This window comes from Oncorhynchus nerka, linkage group LG20 (genome assembly GCF_034236695.1).
Source record: "Oncorhynchus nerka isolate Pitt River linkage group LG20, Oner_Uvic_2.0, whole genome shotgun sequence".
Lineage (NCBI taxonomy): Eukaryota > Metazoa > Chordata > Actinopteri > Salmoniformes > Salmonidae > Oncorhynchus > Oncorhynchus nerka.
The window spans coordinates 39,730,286-39,752,353 of record NC_088415.1 but is presented as its reverse complement, the minus strand read 5'-3'; positions in this window follow the sequence as shown (position 1 = coordinate 39,752,353).

Sequence of the window (22,068 nt, the reverse complement as noted above, 5' to 3'; positions counted from 1 at the left end):
AAACAGTAAGTTTAATGGCTGTGATGAGGATACAACTGAGGATGGATCACCAACATTGTAGTTACTTCACAATACTAACATATTGACAGAGAGAAAAGAAAGCCTGTACAGTAATACTGCTTTTCAAGCATAGTGGTGGCTGCATCATGTTATGGTTATGCTTGTAATCCTTAAGGACTGGGGAGTTTTTCAGGATAAAAAAGAAATGAATGGAGCTAATCACAGGCAAAATCCTAGAAGAAAACCTGTTTCAATCTCCTTTCAAACAGACACGGTGAGACAAATTCACCTTTCAGCAGGACAATAACCTAAAACACAAGGCCAAATATACACTGGAATTTCTTACCAAGACGACATTGAATGTTGCTTAGTCACAGTTTTGATTTAAATTGGCTTGAACATCTATGGCAAAACTTGAAAATAGCTATCTAGCAAGGATCAACAACCAACTTGACAGAGCATGAAGAATTAAAAGAATAATGGGCAAATATTGTACAATCCAGGTGTGCAAAGCTCTTACAGAATTACCCAGACAGACTCACAGCTGTAATCGCTACCAAAGGTGATTCTAACATGTATTGACTTACGGTTGTGAATACTTTTGTAAATTAGATATGTTTCCACTTTGTCATGTATTGTGTGTAGATTTTATTTATTTTTTACTTAATCCATTTGAATTCAAGCTGTAACACAACAAAATGTGGAATAAGTTAAGGGGTATGAATACTTTCTGAAGGCACTGTACATGATCAGTTTTGTCATTGATTTAGTTACCAATAACTTATGTGAAGGTGTTTCTGTTAACTGAAAATATAATTATTCTTATTAAAATTGTTTAAAGAAAATGTATATTTCAAGGTTGGTTTAAATCACATGCAAGAGAAGTACAGACAGACAAGACTCTTCCTCAAGAGAGACAACTTTGGCCCAGTCCAATCACTCCAATCACTCCAATCAAGAGCCCTACTGGCCCGAAACTGTAGAAACTTTGTGGTGAACCATACTGTAATAATCATTTAAATGCTATAATATACTGTATTTGTGGGGGGTGTCTTTAAGCTGTATATACTTTATGTGTAACATACATATCCACTATACAATGAGAGGACATCCAGATTGTTAAAAAAAGGCACTCAAAGCAAAAATGGAAAACTAAGTAAGGACATGGCTAACTCCAGATTACAGACCACCCCATTGTCCTCTCTGTTGTTGTGTGCATGTGGTGGAAGGTGTTCCAGTTTTCCATGCAGTGAGGATGTGGAATTCATTCCATTCTGTATAGAGATGACAATCATATCAAGCAGCTAAAAGGCTACACACATTTTAGCCAAGGTAAGCTTCAGCCACAGGAGAACGAAAAAGGTTAATTTCCTATTCAAAGCTGCATTTCCCCTTGAAAGATAGTAATGTTTAATTACAGTAAATAAAGTGTAAATCAGATGGAATTTGAGGAACATCGAAATTCAGCACGTCCAGTATATGATTGTGTTGTTGCAGCTCTAACAGCAACTGTTGAATAAAGGGGAGTTGAAAAAAATGGTTGATAGCTGTGAGACAAAGACAAGTCCATATATCCAGAAAAGCAAATGCTTTTTACTTAGAGACTGACTGAAGGTGAAAAAGAGGGGAGGGTTGTCTAGACGCTTTATAGCCCCAATAAGAAACTATAATTGAACACAATGTTTCTGCTGTGTTCAAACTAACAATTCGAACTGCAGGCTGTTGTGTCATAAATCTGAAATGGTGGGAACCAAAAGGATGTCCCTTCTTTTGGAAAATGGACAGATGTCATGACTTATATGAGGTGACTCAAATGGTAGCATTGAAATCGCTTTATAGTCTACTGTACACCCTAGAAAGTACATGAAACTGGGGCAAACGTTTCAAGAGAAATTATCAATTTCCACCATTAAATGTTGTATTTTTTATGGATCCCCATTACCTGCTGCCAAGGCTGTGGCTACTCTTCCTGGGGTCTGGCAAAATTAAGGCAGTTATACCTTTTAAAAGCATTACAATACGTTAATTACAGAACTCACAACACGCTGTGTGCCCTCAGGCCCATACTCCCCTGCCACATATCAACAACGCAAAATCCATGTGTACGTGCGTATAGTGTGAATGTTATCGTGTGTGTGTGTGTGTGTGTGTATGCACTTGTCTACATTTGTGCTTCCGGGTTGGAGCGAGCGGTCGCATCTGCACTCGGTCCGCAGGTAGTATTACATTTCATTACATTTCATTATAGTACAACGGTTTGATTTGTCTAATCTTAGCAATTTCTTCTTAGCTAGCTACATAGCCGTCTTTGTATCATAGATAATTGCGTAATTATCGTATTTCGTCGTCCTAACGCAGTCTACACTGCCCTGCAGCTAGCCAGCTAGCTAACGTCCACCGTTAGCTAGTCCACCGTCTACCGATTAGCAGCACAACTATTACACTCAACTGAACGACTTGATTAGTGTAGTGTTAGCTAGCTACATAGTTGTCTTTGCTGTCTTCGTATCCAAGATAATTGTGTAGTTTAGAGTGTGTAGTTTTAGAGTGATTATCTTAATTTACCGAGGTTAGCTAGCCAGCTATTTGTCGTCCTTAACGTAGGAGACACTGCTAGCTAGCCAACAGCTAGCCAACGTCTACCGAACAGAACTTCTGCACTCAACAATCCGGTCGCATTTCGCTTCGCTCCACAGGTAGTATCACATTTTTCATTTCATTTCATTACAGTACAACGGCTTGATTTGTTTGATCGTAGCTAGCTACATAGCTAGCTACATAGCCGTCTTTGTATCAAAGATAATTGTGTAGTCTAGAGCGATTTCCTAGGTTAGCTAGCCAGCTATTGTCGTTCTTTTAACGCAACGTAACGTAATCAACACTGCTAGCTAGCCAGCTAGCCCCGAATAGCAGCACAGTAGAAACTATTACACTCAACGGAACGACTTGATTAGTGTAGTGTCAACAACGCAGCCAATGCCAGCTAGCCTACATAGTCAACAACGCAGCCTCTGCCAGCTAGCCTACTTCAGCAGTACTGTATCATTTTAATCATTTTAGTCAATAAGATTCTTGCTACGTAAGCTTAACTTTCTGAACACTCGAGACGTGTAGTCCACTTGTCATTCCAATCTCCTTTGCATTAGCGTAGCCTCTTGTGTAGCCTGTCAACTATGTGTCTGTCTATCCCTGTTCTCTCCTCTCTGCACAGACCATACAAACGCTCCACACCGCGTGGCCGCGGCCACCTAATCTGGTGGTCCCAGCGCGCACGACCCACGTGGAGTTCCAGGTCTCCGGTAGCCTCTGGAACTGCCGATCTGCGGCCAACAAGGCAGAGTTCATCTCAGCCTATGCCTCCCTCCAGTCCCTCGACTTCTTGGCACTGACGGAAACATGGATCACCACAGACAACACTGCTACTCCTACTGCTCTCTCTTCGTCTGCCCACGTGTTCTCGCACACCCCGAGAGCTTCTGGTCAGCGGGGTGGTGGCACCGGGATCCTCATCTCTCCCAAGTGATCATTCTCTCTTTCTCCCCTTACCCATCTGTCTATCGCCTCCTTTGAATTCCATGCTGTCACAGTTACCAGCCCTTTCAAGCTTAACATCCTTATCATTTATCGCCCTCCAGGTTCCCTCGGAGAGTTCATCAATGAGCTTGATTCCTTGATAAGCTCCTTTCCTGAACACGGCTCACCTCTCACAGTTCTGGGCGACTTTAACCTCCCCACGTCTACCTTTGACTCATTCCTCTCTGCCTCCTTCTTTCCACTCCTCTCCTCTTTTGACCTCACCCTCTCACCTTCCCCCTACTCACAAGGCAGGAAATACGCTCGACCTCATCTTTACTAGATGCTGTTCTTCCACTAACCTCATTGCAACTCCCCTCCAAGTCTCCGACCACTACCTTGTATCCTTTTCCCTCTCGCTCTCATCCAACACTTCCCACACTGCCCCTACTCGGATGGTATCGCGCCGTCCCAACCTTCGCACTCTCTCCCCCGCTACTCTCTCCTCTTCCATCCTATCATCTCTTCCCTCTGCTCAAACCTTCTCCAACCTATCTCCTGATTCTGCCTCCTCAACCCTCCTCTCCTCCCTTTCTGCATCCTTTGACTCTCTATGTCCCCTATCCTCCAGGCCGGCTCGGTCCTCCCCTCCCGCACCGTGGCTCGACGACTCATTGCGAGCTCACAGAACAGGCTCCGGGCAGCCGAGCGGAAATGGAGGAAAACTCGCCTCCCTGCGGACCTGACATCCTTTCACTCCCTCCTCTCTACATTTTCCTCTTCTCTCTCTGCTGCTAAAGCCACTTTCTACCACTCTAAATTCCAAGCATCTGCCTCTAACCCTAGGAAGCTCTTTGCAACCTTCTCCTCCCTCCTGAATCCTCCTCCCCCTCCCCCCTCCTCCCTCTCTGCAGATGACTTCGTCAACCATTTTGAAAAGAAGGTCGACGACATCCGATCCTCGTTTGCTAAGTCAAACGACACCGCTGGTTCTGCTCACACTGCCCTACCCTGTGCTCTGACCTCTTTCTCCCTCTCTCTCCAGATGAAATCTCGTCTCTGCCGCGTCTTGTGACGGCCGGCCGCCCAACAACCTGCCCGCTTGACTCTATCCCTCCTCTCTTCTCCAGACCATTTCCGGAGACCTTCTCCTTACCTCACCTCGCTCATCAACTCATCCCTGACCGCTGGCTACGTCCCTTCCGTCTTCAAGAGAGCGAGAGTTGCACCCCTTCTGAAAAAACCTACACTCGATCCCTCCGATGTCAACAACTACAGACCAGTATCCCTTCTTTCTTTTCTCTCCAAAATTCTTGAACGTGCCGTCCTTGGCCAGCTCTCCCGCTATCTCTCTCAGAATGACCTTCTTGATCCAAATCAGTCAGGTTTCAAGACTAGTCATTCAACTGAGACTGCTCTTCTCTGTATCACGGAGGCGCTCCGCACTGCTAAAGCTAACTCTCTCTCCTCTGCTCTCATCCTTCTAGACCTATCGGCTGCCTTCGATACTGTGAACCATCAGATCCTCCTCTCCACCCTCTCCGAGTTGGGCATCTCCGGCGCGGCCCACGCTTGGATTGCGTCCTACCTGACAGGTCGCTCCTACCAGGTGGCGTGGCGAGAATCTGTCTCCTCACCACGTGCTCTCACCACTGGTGTCCCCCAGGGCTCTGTTCTAAATGACTTAAATGTAAAATGTAAATGTGTTACTTCACAGTCCCGCTGTTCCATAAGGTGTTTTCTTACATGCTTTTTAAATCTGATTCTACTGCTTGCATCAGTTACCTGATGTGGACTAGTCTGTTCTGGACTTGGGGACTGTGAAGAGACCCCTGGTGGCATGTCTTGTGGGGTATAAATGGGTGTCTGAGCTGTGTGCTAATATTTTAAACAAAACAGCTCGGTACCTTCAGCTTATCAACACCTCTGACTTCCTCATTACTTGTTTTTGTAAATCTCTCTTCCACTTTGAGCCATGAGAGATTGACACGCATGTCATTGACGTTAGCTCCCCGTGTACTTTTAAGGGCCAGCCGTGCTGCCCTGTTCTGAGCCAACTGCAATTTTCCCAAGTCCCTCTTTGTGGCACCTGACCACACGACCGAACAGTAGGAAACTGAATATAATAATTACGTTAGAATATTACAATATACGCCTATTCGCACAAGCTTTCAACTGAATGCAAAAATGATCCCACATGAAGAGCTATCACACAATATGTTTATTAAAAGAAAGCACATCTAGGTTTGGCATGTGTTAAAAAGGCAGTATTGCATGAACAAATTAGCCCTTGGCCGTTTCCTGCATTTTGCGAGAAGAAAATTGTTGCTTGCTGTTGTATTGTTAAATTTGAATTGGCCAATGTCAGCAGTGTTATTTCTTAAAAGAATGTGTAGAAGGTAGCATGATGACAGTGGCATAGAAAGCCTTAACCGGGTCAAATATCTATCAATTGTACATGTTTGTACATAGGGAAACTCTGAAAGACCGTGTCAAGAGTTGGCACTGTATAACATCTGTGAAGTGGCAAAAGTAGCCATTCCTTCACATTTCTAAATCCTGTTCATTTTCATATTTAAACATGTTGCTAAGGGTCATATAAAACATACAACATTGACTTCAGGTAGCATTGTTGGGGTGGCAGGGTAGCATAGTGGTTAGAGCGTTGGACTAGTAACCAAAAGGATGCAAGTTCAAATCCCCGAGCTGACAAGGTACAAATCTGTCCTTTTGCCCCTGAACAGGCGGTTAACTCATTGTTCCTAGGCCGTCATTGAAAATAAGAATTTGTTCTTAACTGACTTGCCTAGTCAAATAAATGACCTAAATGTTGTTGTCTTTTAAATCATGCATTAGTCAAAAGCTTTGAATGCTACTCTTCTTACATGTGAGCGATGGAGAGATATTTGTGAGGTTTCTAAAATATCCTTGTACTTTTAACCAGGCATTCAGCAACTAAGCAACCATTGACAATGGCAACAGCTATACTGGCTCATAGTGGACAAACGATAACAGTCTAACACTTGGAAAGGAATTGTAAATTGAACATGACTTTTTTTTTAGGACTCTTAGTAAAAGAAGAAAGGCGGTGGAGCAGTCTGGAAAGGTTGAGATATTTCACATCTGCATGATACTCCCCACAACCAGGATGGCGGGTAGGCTTTCATTTGAATGCAACCTTAAACTCTCATATAGACTGATGAAGAGACATAAAGAGGAAAAGAGATGAAAGCAGTTTGGGTTAAAACAGATGGTGGATGGTTAGCAATTGAATGCAAGCTTCCCAGGTGGGTTGACCTATAGGAAAAGTAAGGAAAGACAGGATGTATAACTTTACATTTTAATTTATATATTTTTGTTATGGTGGATTTAAAAAAAAATTCAAAGCCTAGTGGTAATCATACTGTAGGTGTAAAACACTTTGTTGAACCCTGGCTAATGTTGCTAAGCAGAAAGAATACATACGCTGCAGGGAACAAAGAAATCTAACATTTTGATCAGTGCCAGCATGACCTTGTCAATATCAATGCATCGCTGAGGAATGACATTTACATTTCTCTCTAATGATAGTCTTGAATTGTTACGCAATCAACTGTAGGACCCAGAAGAATCAACACCATGAGAGAAAAGTAATGATCTCTTTAGCTCAATATTTGATGTACTTATTTGATTAGGAGAGCATTTCCCAAACTTGGTCGTGGGGACCCCAAGGGGTGTTTTTTTTTGTTTTTTGCCCAAGCACTACACAGCTGATTCAAATAATCAAATCTTGATGATGATTTCATTATTAGAATCAGTTGTTTAGTGCAATGGACTAAACCAGAACGTGCCCTAGGGGTCTCCCCCATTTCGGAAACACTGGATTAGGATATACAAAATAATGAGTAAAAAATAAATTAATCTACTGAAATGACTTTACCGATCATTCTAAGACCACATTATATTTGTGTTACTGTAAACTGTTTCATTAAGAGGTGAACCAAGCAAATAATGTGTCCTCTTAAGTTCCCTTATGTTAGGAAACAACGCATGGCTTGGAATTTATCTTCATTTTGTTTTACAATGAAACGTGTTTACTTGAAGCACAATACTTATGCCCAATACTTTTTAAACGACATAGAATTCTAACAAGAGTCACAATGGTGGTGGTATCTGTGGTATTTCAGAAATCCCATTTTATAATCAAAATGTCCATCTAGGAGCCTTCTTTATGAGTTGCTTTAAATGAGTTGTCTCTTTGTGTCCATAGTTCCTGCACTCCAATCACATACTTTGATGAGTGATTGATTGCAGAAAGTTACCAGCCAAATGGCAACATATTATTGTGCAGAAACATGAAGAAAAGGGCATCCTCTTGAGGACTGACCTTGTATGAAATACTAAGACATCCATAGTTACCAGGGTCCTCTGACCATTTCACAAGAGTTATTATTTATTTCCTTGAGCTGAGCCGGAAACTACACAGGCAGTCTTCCTTGGGAGCTTTTAACGGTTACTCAGGTACTCAATCACCGACTTCAGATTTTCTGTGTGTCCCCAGATCTAATTTGTATTATTTTCTCCTCTCTTTTTGTCTTTTCTTTGGCTGTCTTTGAAATGCTTCATCCTCACTAGAAACCATAAATAACACCATTAAGTCCACACAAAAGAGAGCAACAGTTTACATGCAATAATTGATTTCCAATAAAACCGATGAGGTAGCCTAGTGGTTAGAGTGTTGGGCCAGTAACCGAAAAGTTGCTAGATCAAATCCCCGAGCTGACAAGGTAAAAATCTTTCTTTCTGCCCCCGAACAAGGCAGTTAACCCACTGTTCCTAGGCCGTCATTTTAAATAAGAATTTGTTCTTAACTGACTTGTTCTTAACTGACTAGTTAAATAAAGGTTAAATAAAAAATAAATGAGCAATGTTGAAGAACGAATGAGAGCGAAAAAGGAAACAGTTTGGTGGCACTTCTTTTATGATAGTCTTCTAAAGTATGTTTTATTTTATATACAGTGGCCAGATGAAGGTTTTACCATGACAGGAAGTGTGGAACTTTGAGTCGTGGAGGCCATAACATCCACGTTGTTATTTTCTAAAGCACCGTAGCTTTAGTTTCCGTTTGGTTATTTGCTTTTGTTCTCTATGATTGTGCAACCATCTATACACACAGTGACAACCAGCCAATCCAAAGGCTTTCATCGACCGATCTATAGTGTTAGGTGGTTATCAATATCGATCGGAAAACACCCTTTGAAACATTTCCCTTTTCATGAACACATGTATTAACATATTTTGTTGGGCAAGGCTAGAATAGAGATTGAGAGCATTGAGGCGTTAAAGGCATTTGAGAGGGTTTCACAAGTTGAAGCTCAGAGTTGATGTATTGTTTGAACAACCAGTGCTTTGTCACAATGGTGACCATCAATTATTTCCAAATTGTATCAAGTATGAATTTGTTATATAGAACCACATTATTTCTCAGTGGAAGAGTATTTTTCTTCAAACTATTGAAGACTAAAGTTCTACATTTACATGAAGTGCATTCCATCTCTCAGGAAGGATAGTTTCAGAGAGCTAAGTGCTTAATAGATGCAGAAATGGTTGTAACACCTGGGTGAAACATGACGTGAACTGAGTCCCACACAGGAAGTGGAATTTACACAAGCCTTCAGATAGAGATGTGAGTCTTCAAAGATAACAAGATGACTTCTTATTTGTCTCACACCACTGAATGGGAGGTGGGGGTTGGGCTGCAGGAGGAAATTATGTGCCACGGAATTCCACAAACAACTCAGCAGTAACCTCTTGGGCTTCTGTCTTTTCAGTTGTCTGTCTGAGTATTGTAAGTAGGTGTGGACAGTGCAAAACTACACATTTTATGACATAATTGACTGTAGGGTCACTCCACCAATTCAGTGCCTTTTGTGAAGTGTAACTTCGATTTCACCTATTTTTTTTTAACATTCTTTCATAAAGAGCACATGTTCAACTTCAAAGGGCCTGCCACTTCATAAAAACACGTTTTCCCATCTCAAGAGGTTAAATAAAAAGACGAATATAGTAAGTACCTATAAAGTGCCAAATAAAGTAACAGGGTTGACCGTAACCGGGTTGACGATTTCATTTGAAATTAGCCATGAATCCCCTTGTGACATGGGGAATGGAAGCTTGTTGTGTGCCATAGGGAGTGGCAGTTGAATGCCAACTACACAAAAACTTTTGTTTAAATAATTCTAGCCTGTCTATCTATGGGTAACAGGGTTGACGTGTTAGGCTTGACCTGCTCAGTTTTCCACCACACAACACCAGGAAGTGGCCAAAGAGTAGAACCAGCTCACCTGCTTTTACACTGTTTTCACTAATATATGTTCAATGTTTCTTTTAGATTTGTTCTCTTTTTTAAAGGAATTCGTTTCACCATATTAAAACGAGAGTTCAGTTCACGTAACAGAGTTGACCTTAAAATGAGGGACAGACCTAAAATGAATCACTAATCACATGAAATAAACACTAATATTCAGAAATTACTTTTGTCAAAGCAACAAAATAACTAGGGCTTTACAATGATGGTGAAAACTTAACTTAATTTTGGGTTAAACGGGGTAAAATCTTCCTTGAAGCCACAAGGAATGCACAGAGGAACATTATAAAGTTTTATTTACATTTTTTTTTTTAATCTGATTTATTTAATTCTCCATGTGGTCTATATTAAAAGGCAATTCATTTAATAAAACAGGCTTTTAAAATGTGAAAGGGCAAAAGGCACTCTTTTAGTGGAACGACCCAATACATATTCATTCTCTTAGTGGTTGATCAGCTCAGGATCCCACACATGGCTGTAATTTAATGGAGAATTGCCCACCGGGTTCCTGTCCAGAGGTAAACACACTAATAGTCAGGCTTTTGTTATTGCATGACTATGACAACTGCTTCTATCAACAAACAATAAAGCGTTGAGGGAACAAGGAGTCACTGTATGTATGGAGGGACCCTGCTGTGCCCACTTCTCACCACCGGTCGATCATTGACCAGAGATTATTTATGAGTCTATATTTACAAGTCAATAGTAAAACATGAATGGACTGGCTGCATGGGATCCATTTTCCATTTTTCCATTCAGAAATTGAAAACGGCATACTGATTTAATTTGTCTTGAAAACAGAATAGAGTACATATGAATTGCTCTTGGAAATGTATCACTGATATAGTGATCACTGAAATGCAGCCAGTGTCCTTTGCTGTGTCACTAAGTAGCTACCATGGCATTGGTTGATGTTGTGTCGGATACTGAGAGAAAAAAAGTGCTAGAGAAATTGAGACACAGCAAACACACAGGGCCAGGCAGTCACCATCAAGCTGTGAGTCAACAGGGGGCCAATCCTTCAAATCTGAGATGCAATCTGGGGCCTGAGAGCTATAAACATTTACTGGGTGGGAGGTGCTGCTGGATAGGAAGAGGGGCTGCAGGAGATGAGTCCCTTCTTTAGTTAGCCTATGGTGTTCAAATAGTATTGGTTTTCTTTCAAATACTTGAGCTGTGCTCGATTGAGATTGCCTGGCACAATGGAATAGTCCCAAACGTGCAAACCTCATCCATATGTAACACCCAGGTAGGCTCAATCTAACGCTCAATGCATTTGAGAGAAAACAAATACTACTTGAACCCAGGTCTGATAGTCTATCATGACCATCAGTAAAGTAGCATATCAAGCATCTCCTAGTTAGTTCTTAGCGAGGATGGATTTGTATGCCTTTCCTGGTTGGTGCATAAGAGGTGAATCTTATGAGCACAAGTGCTCCCACATGGTATATGCACTCACATTGATTGATTAGCTAATATGTAGAAATTGCAGCCAGATGGTGAAGTGACTAGTTTCTGGTAAAGTGTTATGCTGACTAAACATTGAACGATTGTAAGGCACGCCCACACAATGTTTTGGAAAGTGTGGTGATGAAATATGGATGCACTGTTTGGTACCACAGATATTGTTTACAGCACAGGCAAACCTCTCATTCATCTGTTGCTACAGAACCAACCCCTGAAATTTACATACTTATTTACATGGTGTCTGTCAACTTTGGTGGTTTCCTTACATCAGGCAAATAAAAAATAGGACTTTTAAAGTGTTATTTAAATGTCAGCTGTTCATACAAGAACTAGATTACTTGTGGACCACATTCATAGCAGGATTCAATGATTTACATGCACAATCCCCCAAAAATACAATCAACCTGTCAACATTATTCAGTAGTCCCTCCAAACAAATTGGGAATATTCCTTTTTAGTGGCTAAAATGTATTATGAGGTAAACAGGCTACAAATTACAAAACTATCGTCTCTTTCATCTGTTTTCCAGCTATGCAGCAAATGTCTCATTTAAAAAAATAGAGTATGTAAATAAATAGGGTTATTCAATTATGCCTCCATGTATTTTACTTCACTTTTGAGCACGCAACATGCGGTGACTCCGTTTGTGTCTTTCAGTTGCAAGGTTACTGATAGAGGGGAAATATCATGCTTGTTTGGTTTGAAATGACCATTTTAGTAGGTTAGTAGACATAGTGCCTTTGGAAGGTATTCAGACCCCTTGACAGCCTTAATCCAAAATGTATTAAATTGAATTTTCCCTCAATCAACATAATACCCCATAATGACAAAGCCTAAATGTTTGCTAATTTATAAAACAAAATTGAAATATCACATTTAAATACGTATTCAGAACTTTTGCTCAGTACTTTGTTGAAGCACGTTTGGCAGTGATCACAGCCTTGAGTCTTCTTGGGTATGACGCTACAAGCTCGATACACCTGTATTTGGGGAGTTTCCCCCATTCTTCTCTGTAGATCCTCTCAAGCTCTGTCAGGTTAGATGGGGAGCATTGCTGCACAGCTATTTTCTTGTCTCTCCAGAGATGTTCGATCGGGTTCAAGTCCGGGCTCTGGCTGGGCCACTCAAAGACATTCAGAGACTTGTCCTGAAGTCACTCCTACATTGTCTTGGCTGTGTGCTTAGGGTCGTTGTCCTGTTGGAATGTGAACCTTTGTCCCAGTCTGAGGTCCTGAGCGCTCTGGAACAGGTTTTCATCAAGGATCTCTCTGTACTTTGCACCGTTCATCTTTGCCTCGATCCTGACTAGTCTCCCAGTCCCTGCTGCTGAAAAACATCCCCACAGCATGATGCTGCCACCACCATGCTTCACTGTAGGGATGGTGCCAGGATTCCTCTAGATATGATGCTTTGCATTCAGGCCCAGGAGTTCAATCTTGGTTTCATCAGACCAGAGAATCTTGTTTCTCATGGTCTGAGAGAATTTAAGTGCCTTTTGGTAAACTTCAAGCGGGATGTCATGTGCATTTTACTGAGGAGTGGCTTCCGTTTGGCCACTCTACCATAAAGGCCTGATGGGTGGAGTGCTGCAGATATGGTTGTCATTCTGGAAGGTTCTCCCATCCCCACAGAGGAACTTTAGAGCTCTGTCACAGTGACCATCAGGTTCTTGGTCACCTCCCTGACCATGGCCCTTCTCCCCTGATTTGCTCCGTTTGGCTGGGCGGCCAGCTCTAGGAAGAGTCTTGTTGGTTCCAAACTTTTTAAATTTAAGAATGATGGAGGCCACTGGGTTCTTGGGAATCTTCAATGCTGTAGAATTATTTTGGTACCCGTTCCAAGATCTGTGCCTGTCTCAGGGCTCTGCGGACAATTCCTTCGAGCTCATGGTTGGTTTTTGCTCTAACATGCACTATCAACTGTGGGACCTTATATAGACAGGTGTGTGCCTTTCCAAATCATGTCCAATCAATTGAATTTACCACCGGTGGACTCCAATCAAGTTGTAGAAACATCTCAAGGATGATCAATGGAAACAGGATGCACCAGAGCTCAATTTTGAGTCTCATAGCAAAGTGTCTGAAAACTTATGTAAATAAAGGTATCTGTTTTAGTTTTTTTTAAATAAATTAGCAAATTTCTAAACCTGTTTTCGCTTTGTCATTATGGTACATTGTGTGTAGATTGCTGAGTAAAATAAAATAAAAATCAATTTTAGAATTATTCTGCAAAATTCAAGTGGTCTGAATACATTTCCCGAAAGCACTGTATTACATTTCTGTTAGTCACATGTCTGTGGGACTTTTTGTCTCAGTTGTTGAATCTTATGTTCATACAAATATTTACACATGTTAAGTTTGCTGAAAATAAACGCAGTTGACAGTGAGAGAACATATATTTTTTGCTGAGTTTACATTTCACAATAATTTTACTTAAATTAAAGGCTAGATTTTTGTGAATCTTTTGAATGAAAGACCAAGAGGATAAACAGCAAATACTTTTTTTTTTTCCATAGCCCGTTTTGCTCATATTTACCAAGGGTTCCAATATTAGTGGAGGGCACCATAGTTGATTTCAGTGACGTTTCCATCCTCTCAGTTCTAATAATAATTTGGAGGGTGCTTATATTTGTCCTGTTAAACTTATTATAGATTAAATTTTTTGGTGCATAACCCAACTCCCCCTGAGACACCCGCAGGGAGCGGTCTCACGGCCGGGGTCGCCATTGTCCAGCACCCCTGGGGCAATTCGAGTTAAGCGACAGCAACATTTTGCCACCTTGTCGGCTCCGGTATTTGAACCAGCAACCTTTCGTTTACTGGCCAAACCAGAATAACACAAATTACAATTCATGGAAGATCAACACATATATAAACACAAACAAAATATGAAATTTCAGTCATAACTAACGGTTACTTATTCCAATACACTTAAATTAGCCTAATCACGAAGACGTAAGACTACAAACTCCTAGGTGGCCTTCGCAGTTTAAGCGAATTGAATCAAAAACACAACATAAGGCACTTGACGATGTGTGTCCATTATCCTTGTGTTCAAACCTCAGACACTAGTGGTGGTAGCGAACTGGCGACGGAGAGGCCTGGATGGGCTAGCAGGAGAGAGGATGGGATGGGCTGGTGAGCTGGCAAAGGTGGGGTGGTCTGGACAGGACAGCTGGTGGGGAACTATCCCTGGTGGATGGGCTCGAGTGGGAGGAACTCGTAGAGCGGTGGGTTTTTCTGGGCTCTTCACTGAGTATTTGCAACATTCCTAGAAGCAGACAGACACCCCTCAACCTTTTTATTCAACTTTTTTTTATTTAACCTTTATTTAACTAGGCAAGTAAGTTAAGATCAAATTCTTATTTACAATAACGCCTATCCCGATCAAACCTGGACGATGCTGGGCCAGTTGTGCGCCGCTCTATGGGACTCCCAATCACAGTCGGATGTGATACAGCCTGGATTCGAACCAGGGCTTCAACTTCCTGAAAGAATTCAATAGAAATCAAATGTGGGCAACTGCCACACAATACATTTAATTTGTATTGTGTGGCATATTCATTTAACCTTTGTTTTATCATGGAGTTATTTTATAAAAGCACACTTTCGAAACTAGTAAACCATTTTATTATTTGATATTTCTTTGAGGTTTAATATTTAATGGAATCTTTATCCAAAGGCTACATTCTCTGAAATGTTAGAATAGTTATGATAAATTGTTAATATCTGTAAATATCTAGCCATTCTGCCATTGCATAGTAGGATATATGCAAACGTCTTTACTAGGCTTACTTTGGCATTGTTTGTGTTTGGTTTCCATCCTCTGTCAACAATACCAGCTATGTTCTGATCTGAAATTTGCATGCGCACTGCATGGGGAAATGGATAAAAGTGTCTTATTGTTGTCATAGCAACCCTATAAATGGCCTCCTTGGCGGAGGTGAACAATGGTCAGACGTGGGGAGGTCTAATAGTCCTTTTCTTGTTATTCACAGCCACATCTGCTGCTCTCCATTCAAAGATATGGGATGTTCTGCTGATTCTTTTCTATCCTGCTTCCCCTTTGAAAATTGACAGGCTGAAGAAATTTGAATGAAATTAGGAATTCTGTCACCATCTGTGTGAAGAAGTGCAAATAGGTTAGCTGTTAGATTTTTTATAATTTTTGCTCAAAAATGAAAATTATACATGGCAAATTACATAGTGTTGATATTTGGTGGTGTTATTCCCTAGACAAGGTTCCCCAACCTAGATCATCCCTTACCATATAAGGTGTATAGATGACACCAGAGCTTAGCAACCATGAGACATGCAGCAGTGGATTATGGCTAATGTCACCTTGGCCGAAATGATCCTCACTCCAAATGACTCTGTGTAAAACATTTATGGCGCTAAGCAATTGTGTTAGCAGCCACCCCCTGGTTAGCTAGTCGCTTCCATTCAGTGAATAGGCCTGCAGACTGCGAAGGGTTAACTTCTCATTATATTGTAGAGGTTTTACCTCAGAGGTCGACAACTGTAAAGTCTCTGTAACTGGGTAAGGATGTTGTATCATATCATGTTATCATAGCCTTTCCATATCATGTTTTACGGGCATTCAAGTGACCTGGAGTTCACTCAAAACCTGTCACGTGCTAAAATACATCCAGATATGTTTAAATCCGTTTGAATTGTTTCCCGAGGTAGAAAACAAGTGATCCACCTGTGGCTATTAGCCTGTAAATCAACACGCAGGGTTGTATGAATCTCTAAGAAAGAGAAGAACAGTTAACATAATGCCATGTCCGAGCTTTGTCCCTCAGCCTTAGCTTGCCCTGCTTGCGGGGGGGTGGGGGGTTATAGAGCTTGAAAGAAAGTACAAGTTGTGAAAGGGAAAGAAACCACAGATGTCAATTGTCCCCGGCGACAGATAGAATGGGAGTGAAACCACCTGCCTGTAGCCGACACCAAGACATCACACATTCAATGACAGAGAGACTCCTGTTGCTTTCCTACATGACAGAGCAAGGACTGAAGCTTTTGGAGAGGGGACGCACCCTGTAAAGCACTCACACTGGCTGATGTAGTGTTTTACATGGCATCACAGTGAAGGATTTGAACAGTAGGCTAAACTTCTTTCCAGTTGACAATGAGTTCACAATGCCTGAGAAAGAAAACTATTATTCTGCCCCTCATCTTAATTGAGTACTTCAAACTGGTGTGACCTGTTGTAATAATCACCAAGCTTGTTTCCCCACATTCTATGTGTGGTCAATGACTCCTCACCTTAGCTTAGCCTATGTATTCTGCTTATGCAAACACACACCAGTGACCGATGACTGACTTAGAGGGAGATCAAAAAAAAAGAGGGGAAAAGAGGAATCCAACCCCCACATCCATATTGATTAAACAAATTTGCCGCAAATCATTTTACAAATGCTCTGCGGGAGGCTATAGAAGCTGGTGGAAATGGCCCTATTCAGACACCCTCCTCCCCCGCAGGGAAGGAACCCTGAATCTTCGCTCGTTTAAGCGTGCTGACAGACAGACAGCCTCTGATCCTCCGGCCATCTGCAGGGAGGGTCAGCCAGCCCAGTGCACTGCCATGGGGTCTTTGTGTCCCCGAAACCTTGAGATTTAACGGTGACAAAAAAACAACAACATTGGCCATCATCAGGGAGGAAGGGAGCAAACATAGAGAAACAAATCTCATTCAGAGGGGACAGAATGTTTAGTATAATTATTTCAAGGGATATTTATTGATGTTACGTATAGGCAATTATGAGTACAAAAACATAAATACTGAAAACAGGTGTTCTCCACTGCTCACCCAATACACAGAGTACACATCAACCTCTAATATTAAACATGAATTAGTGTCCTGGACATATAAACGAGAGCAGTGAACCTTAAAGATAACACTGTAATGGAAAGTGCTGTACAAATTAAATGTAGTTTTTATTATGTGCTGGATCTGAGGGGTAGCCCCACAGGGGAAGGTAAACAGGAAGTACCAGATGTAACAGACTGACCTAACTATGCACACACACAATGCCTGCCTTGTCACTACTGGTGAGTAGATGTGGCAGCTAACCTACTATCTCTATCAGTAATGACTATATGTTTAACATAAGCCAAGTTTGCAGATATCTCAAAATCTAACTGTACCTTGATGGGCAGAGGTGGCCAACTAAAATGACCTGTACTGTAACCTCTTTTTTTTTTTTTTTTTTTACCTTTTCGCTGGGGATTTAAAAATACAGACCCAATCTCTTTAATTCTGACAGGAGTGATCACAAACCAGATCAATTGATATAACAACTGTTTCATAAACAAAACTCTGTCATAATTAATGGTTTTTAATATTGTCTTGATTCTCATAAGTTGGCAGCTTCTGTAAAAGTTCCCATAGCACTTGTTTGGTCCTTCCATGTTGGGGGCCCGGGCATCCTTCCCCTTCTCATAACCTCAAACATGTGGTCAGCTCCTATTATTTTAACTGCTTCCAGTGGCTTGAGATCCTGCTCAACCTCAGAGTGCAATCAGGAACAGGAATGGCCACATTAAACGTCCAGGCTGGGGACAGCTTAGGTTACCATAGTTATGAAGACTGGAGGGGGAAAAAACAAGGTAAAATGGTGGCAATAACCATCTAAAGTGCCGGAGCAATGTGCCTCACAATCAATCCTTCTCTCATCTTCGAGGTCGTCTATCGATTCGATATAGGGGGTTAAAACGAATTGAAAATACCACAACACTTTCACAAACAAATATCAATATCATAGTTAGGTATGCCCAGAACTTGCAAGAGAGGGATTGGGGCAAATTCAGGTTTTCTACTTCTGTTTGAGATTGCGGCATCATCCACACAAATACACTATATATACAAAAGTATGTGGTTACCCCTTCAAATGAGTGGATTCAGCTATTTCAGCCACACCCGTTGCTGACGGGAGTATAAAATCGAGAACACAGCCATGCAATCTCCATAGACAAACATTGGCAGTAGAACGGCCTTACTGAAGAGCTCAGTGACTTTCAACGTGGCACCATCATAGGATGCCACCTTTCCAACAAGTCAGTTCGTAAAATGTCTGCCCTGCTAGAGCTGCCCCGGTCAACTGTAAGTGCTGTTATTGTGAAGTGGAAACGTCTGGGAGCAACAATGGCTCAGCCGCAAAGTGGTAGGCCACACAAGCTCACAGAACGGGACCGCCAAGTGCTGCAGCGCGTGAAAATAGTCTGTCCTCGGTTGCAACACTCCCTACCGAGTTCCAAACTGCCTCTGGAAGCAATATCAGCAAAATAACTGTTCGTCGGGCACTTCATGAAATGGATTTCTGTGGCAGCCGCACACAAGCCTAGGATCACCATGTGCAATGCCAACCGTCGGCTGGAGTCGTGTAAAGCTCACCACCATTGGACTTTGAGGCGGTAAAAACGCATTCCCTGGAGTGATGAATCACGCTTCACCATCTGGCAGCTCGACAGACAAATCTAGGTTTGGCGGATGCCAGGAGAATGCTACCTGCCCGAATGCATAGTGCCAACTTTAAAGTTTAGTGGAGGAATAATGGTATGGGCTGTTTTTTATTGTTTGGGCTAGGCCCCTTAGTTCCAGTGAAGGGAAGTCTTAACGCTTCAGCATACAATGACATTCTAGACAATTCTGTGCTTCCAACCTTGTGGCAACAGTTTGGGGAAGGCCCTTTCCTGTTTTAGCATGGAATTGCCCCCATGCACAAAGCGAGGTCCATACAGAAATGGTTTGTCAAGATCGGTGTGGAAGAACATGACTAGCCTGCACAGAGCCCTGACCTCAACCCCATCGAACACCTTTGTGCCCGACCTCACTAATGCTCATGGCTGAATGGAAGCAAGTCCCGGCAGCAATGCTCCAACAACTAGTGGAAAGGTTTCCCAAATTAGTGGAGGTTGTTATAGCAGCAAAGGGGGGACCAACTCCATATTAATTTCCATGATTTTGGAATAAGACGTTCGACAAGCAGGTGTTTCACATACTTTTGGTCATGTAGTGCATGGCCATGTTGATATTTCAGTTCTACAAAGAAGATTATGATTATGCTCAGCGGAAGCAGCTGAAATTTGGGTGGTGAAGGATAGCCAAATAGTAATGTTAACAGCAGCTATCATTACCACAGAGAGAGCCATGCACTTATTGCTGAGAGGGGAGTAGATCATTATCATGGCTCCACAACACAGAGAGCAGCTCAATTGTCAGGACAACACGTGTGCACACACGACACTTTTCTTCTTCACATATTCCTGTTTCGAGAGGTTTATAGATTGTGCGAGGAATGAGGGGTTCCACACACAAACCTAATCCAGCCTAATGGCCCGTCGTTCATAAAGATGCCACGAGTGATGTGAGCAGAGCAGGTTATTGTGACCTTGGGACACACAACTCTACCCCTCACCCCAGATCTCAGAAGACTCACTGTCACATCAGTTGCTGGCTGGCACTGCAACCGCCCATAAAAAACACGCCAGCTTGTGTTCGGGGGACAGAGGGAGTCATAATACTCCACAGGCTACCTCAAGTAATATCCACTGGAGAAAGATGAGAAAATGTGATTGTATGTATTTAGAATTTAGTAAGTCACTATGATGCCAAAGTTCTGAAGACTCATTACATTGTAAGTCGATATTTATAATAACAATTAAGCAATGTAAGAACAACTGCCATGGATCAGTGTTTGGTAGTGTCCACATGTGGACACATACCCTCATCCCATGTTTTCAATTCCATTTCCCCACTGCGAGTCGGATGTTACGCAGGCTCCGTGACTCCTTCCAGTCAGCATCCACACAATGAGAAAAATATACTCCTCTACTCTTGCCTGCAGATTTTTCTCATAAAAACTCTTTGATAATTTAACCATCTGGCCAGAACGAGAAAAAAGTCCTAAAAGGGGCACAAATAAGGTCAAGGGTTGCCGCCTCCCTGGGTCAGGGGCCTTTGAAGGCTGTTATAGTGGACTTTACGAAAATTGTCAGCCTAGATCCCCTTGACAAATTAAAGCACATTCTTCTATTTTTAACAAGTATTCCATTACAGTTGCCAACCACCAAACATCACCAAAGGAAATGTTGGTCATAATGTCTGTCATCAATATAGTAGACTGCGAGGAGAGCAGAGGATAGAAGTCAGTGATATAGACAGAGTACATAAAGTTCCTTCGGAAATTATTCAGACCCCTTGACTTTTTCCACATTTTGTTAGGTTACAGCCTTATTCTAAACTTTATTAAATTGTTGTTGTTTTTTTATCATCAATCTACACAAAAATTGAAATTTGTGAAAATTTCTTACAAATAAAAAAATGCAATACCAAATTACATAAGTATTTTGACCCTTTACTCTGTACTTTGTTGATGCACCTTTGGAAGCGATTACAGCCTCGAGTCTTCTTGGGTATGACACTACAAGCTTGGCACACCTGTATTTGGGGAGCTTCTCCCATTCTTCTCTGCAGATCCTCAAGCACTATCAGGTTGGATGGGGACCTATTTTCAGGTCTCTCCAGAGATGTTTGATCAAGTCCGGGCTCTGGCTGGGCCACTCTAGGACATTGACTTGTCTCGAAGCCACTCCTGCGTTGTCTTGGCTGTGTCCCTAGTGTTGTTGTCCCGTTGGAAGGTGAACCTCCACCCCAGTCTGAGGTTCTGAGCGCTCTGAAGCAGGTTTTCATCAAGGATCTCTCTGTACTTTGCTCTGTTCATCTTTAGTCTCCCAGTCCCTGCCGGTGAATAACATCCCTACAGCATGATGCTTCACCGTAGGGATGGTGCCAGGTTTCTTCCAGAAGCTAAACTTGGCATTCAGGCTAAAAGAGTTCAATCTTGGTTTCATCAGACCTGAGAGTCCTTTAGGTGCCTTTTGGCAAACGCCAAGTGGGCTGTTATGTACCTTTTGCCGAGGAGGGGCTTCCGTCTGGCCACTCTACCATAAAGGCCTGATTGGTGGAGTGCTGCAGAGATGGTTGTCCTTCTGGAAGGTTTTCCCATCTCCACAGAATAATTATGGAGCTCTGTCAGAGTGACCATTGGGTACTTGGTCACCTCCCTGACCAAGGCTCTTCTCCCCTGATTGCTCAGTTTGGCTGGGTGGCCAACTCTAGGAGTCTTGGTGGTTCCAAACTCCTTTCATTTAAGAATGATGGAGGCCACTGTGTTCTTGGGGACCTTCAATGCCGCAGACCTTTTTTAGTACCCTTCCCCAGATCTGTGCCTCGACACAATCCTGTCTCAGAGCTCTGTGGACATTTCCTTCGACCTCGTGGCTTGGTTTTTGCTCTGGTATGCACTGTCAACTGGGGGACATTATATAGACTGTTTTTGCTTTGTTATTATGGGGTATTGTGTGTAGATTGATGAGAAATCATATTTAATCAATTTTAGAATAAGGCTGTAACATAAAATGTGAAAAAAGGGAAGGGGTCTGAATAATTTCCGAATGCAATGTGATGATGCTAACCATAGTTAAGACTTGGCAGTATCTGCAAGACAATGTTATTTATATATTAGCTATATATAAATTATATTGATTTTTATATTTGCCAATTATAAATATTGATGTTATAATTGTGTTATGTATTCGTTTTTCTGTATAGTAACTTGTGTATCAAACACTTCTCTGAATGTATAACTGGTAGACAGAGAGGGAAGGTAGGAGCTATGTTTTCATGCATAACATGAGATTTTTAACTTTGTATAGTTGAAGTCGGAAGTTTATATACAC